Genomic DNA, 3,168 nt, shown 5'->3' on the forward strand with positions numbered 1-3,168 from the left:
ATAGTTATAAAATAGTTATCATGAATTGTTCTCATATTTTTGATCTGTGTGTGTGTGTGTGTGTGTGTGTGTGTGTGTAAAATATCTATCTTTCATTAGGTGAGTGAAAAGCCAGTATCCTCTTTCAACTATGACTTGTGTTTTTATTTTATTTCCTTGGATGAGTAGAAGATCATAATTTTGCTGAAGTATAACTGAACAATACCTTGTCTTTGGTAGATTGGTAGAAATGCTTGCCATGCACCAAAGCAGAAAGGTTTCTCTTCTGCATGTGTAGCTTTATACATCTCTTAACCTAAGATTTTATAACTAGAGTTATGACCAATTTTTAGTAATTTTTTGCATTATAAAGAAAATTTCTAGACCAGACTTCAGTTGCCATGGTCTTGACCATCGTCTTTTTTGCCTACATTACCCAGCTTTAGTAAGAACCTTGCTGGGTATCCCCAATACTTTCCTATTTGTTGTCTCATCAAATTCCACATTCTCTGTCACCCTAACTAAGTCTTGGCTTGACTTCAGTGAAGGCTTGAATCCTGTCAAGGCAGTTTGGCCAGAATCCCTCCTTATGTTCTTTGCTTCCTCTTAGTTTCCACCACTTGCCCCATTTTCTATGGCTATTCCTTGTTAATCAATGCTGAATTTGGAATTGAGATCTATTCTGTATTGAGGATTCATTACCTCAACTTTAATAGTTCTTGAATGAAATTTTTTGATGTCTAATTTTGCATTTCTTTGGCAATGGTGAGGAAAACAAGTTTCAATTATCATTTACGTTGATAAGTATATAGTTAGCATGCAGAGAATAACAGATGGCAAAATTCTTAGCCCTAAATGGGACATTTATATCATATTTTATCCCCAAAGCTCAGAAAGCATAATGGAAGAAAGGTAGAAAGTTAGTAAGAGTCAAAGTTTTTTTTCTCTTTCTATAATTCTACATCCCGATTGCAGCCCCCTACTCCTCTTCTCCCAGTTTTACCATTACAAATTCTCCCTTCTCCTGCCCTTCTTCTTAGAGGTGGGGAAGCTCTCTTGGGTACTACCCCACTCTGAGACATAAAGTCCTAGCAGGATTTAAGCATCTCCTCTCCCACTGAGACACAGCCAGGCAGTCCAGGTAGAGGAAGGGGATCCAATGGCAGGCCACAGAGTAAAAGACAGTACCCACTTCAATGGCTAGGCGGCCCACAGGAACATCAAGCTGTACATCTGCCACAAATGTGTGTCATGGAGAGAGGACTAGGTCCAGCCCCTGCATGCTCTTTGGTTGGTGGTTCTATTTCTGTGATCCACATGGGGTTACTTGATCCTGTAGGTCTTTTTATAGTGTTCTTGATCCCTTCAGCTTACTCAATTCTATCACCAATTCTTCCACAAGACTCCCAAGTTCTGCCTAATGTTTGGCTGTGGATCTCTGTATCTGTTTCCATCTACTGCTGGATGAAGCTTCTCAGGAGACAGCTATGCAGGTTCCTGTCATACATGTCTTTTAGCCTTTGTGTTTTCTCACTCAGGACAATTCTCAAATTTTATACTTTCACCGACAATTTCATGATGTCTTTGCTTTTAATAGCTAAGCAGTATATTATTATTTTATTAATATTCTTTTTTAGTCTGTATGTTTTGATTTCTGGGTTTGGTTTTGTTGTATGCTCATGTTTGTTTGTTAGAGAGAAAGAGGAAGAAGTTAGGTGGAGAGGAAGATAGTAGGATCTGGAAAAAGCTAGGAGAAGGAAAATATGATAAAATATATTGAATGAAAAATTTTAATTAAAATTAAGGAAAAATGTCAGAGGTGGTAGATGACTACAGTGAAACAATATTTTCCAGATACAACAGGATTGTTGTGCAGTTGAACTGAGAGAAGTTGTGGTAGCATGTGTAAAATATATGCAAACTCAAACCAGATCAAATCTGAGCATAGAAGGAGAAAGTATGCATGAAGTCCCATCCACAGCTGAGGAGCTATTAGCAAATAATACCTGACAGAAGACTAAGAGTCAGTTTTCTTGGTAGGTCATCACACTCAGATGGCTCATCATGCAGGACTGTAAGGGCAGCACAATGTAGACTGGACGGACTTTACATTAGTAAGGGCATAAAATTGAGAGAGTAAGGGAAGGGGTGGATTTTTGAGTAGTGGGAAGTTGTGGGGTATGATATTCTCTAAGAGTTAATTAAAATATATAAAATATAAAACCTACATTTACTCCCTGACAGTGGACAAAGAGATACCTTGTTGGAGGTCTTATTCTTATATCATTTGGGGCAAAGATCAGACGGCAGTCCTTTGTTCATCCTAGCCTGATGCCTGACTTGGTGGCCAAAGCTGTTTTATATCCAGGATGCATATAAATCAAATCAAATCAAATCAAATCAAGTCAAACGCAGGTAGCATAGAATGGGAAGAGGAAGATAGACATGGTCTAGTGAACCACCAAATCACCCATAGACCTGCCCTGTTATTCATGGAACAGTTGGGCCATAGACACCAGTTTGCTGCCACTTCACAGCACAGACAGAAGATGTCACCAAGAGACCTGCCAGCTACATGTGTAGGCTTCAGAAGGAGCCACCACTGTGTATAGTATGTGGTGGAGAAATAGGAGGCAAAGAGAAGTGGAACATCTTGAACATTATGAAGAGAGATGAAACTGGAGACTCAAGGGTAGCGAAGAATAGTCTGATGTGCATGGCCAGCCCCACTACTTGGGGCCATGATGTGTTCCCAGCCTGAGCTTTTCCTAAGGGAGATAACTGGATCCCTGGCTACACAGTGACAGGTGTTGGAATTAATGTTCATGACTTATATTACCACTAGAGAACAGGGAACCACATGAATGCCCAGATGTTGTGCAAAACTGGTCCCGTCCCTCAGTGCCTGTGAAATTCTGGAAAGCTGGTCCCACCTCTTACCAGTGGTAGCATTTGGGAGAGCAGGTCCTGCACCTCCCTAAGGTAGCACAGTGTAGCTGGCCCTGATAGCACATGTATAGGTGAGTTGACCCCAAGGGCATGAGGGTGGAAGGACAGACTCTGACAGTTGAGAAAGTTGCCCACAGTGTCATGAGCACAGAGAACTATCCCTGCCCCTCACCAAATGCATCATTCTGGAAAGCAGGCCTCACATCCTCTCTGCACAACACATTGGAGTTGATGCTGATG

General features: G+C 40.9%; 1 non-coding gene across 1 annotated transcript; it reads left to right on the forward strand.

Annotated features, from left to right (window-relative positions):
* The first annotated feature begins 2,212 nt into the window (after positions 1–2,212).
* On the forward strand, positions 2,213–2,356 carry LOC120102028 (small nucleolar RNA SNORA48). Its single transcript, XR_015685140.1, has one exon. It is a non-coding gene; the product is annotated as a small nucleolar RNA SNORA48 (small nucleolar RNA).
* The last annotated feature ends 812 nt before the right edge of the window (positions 2,357–3,168 follow it).

The sequence above is a fragment of the Rattus norvegicus genome, chromosome 3 (genome assembly GCF_021556685.1).
Source record: "Rattus norvegicus strain SHRSP/BbbUtx chromosome 3, alternate assembly SHRSP_T2T, whole genome shotgun sequence".
NCBI lineage: Eukaryota > Metazoa > Chordata > Mammalia > Rodentia > Muridae > Rattus > Rattus norvegicus.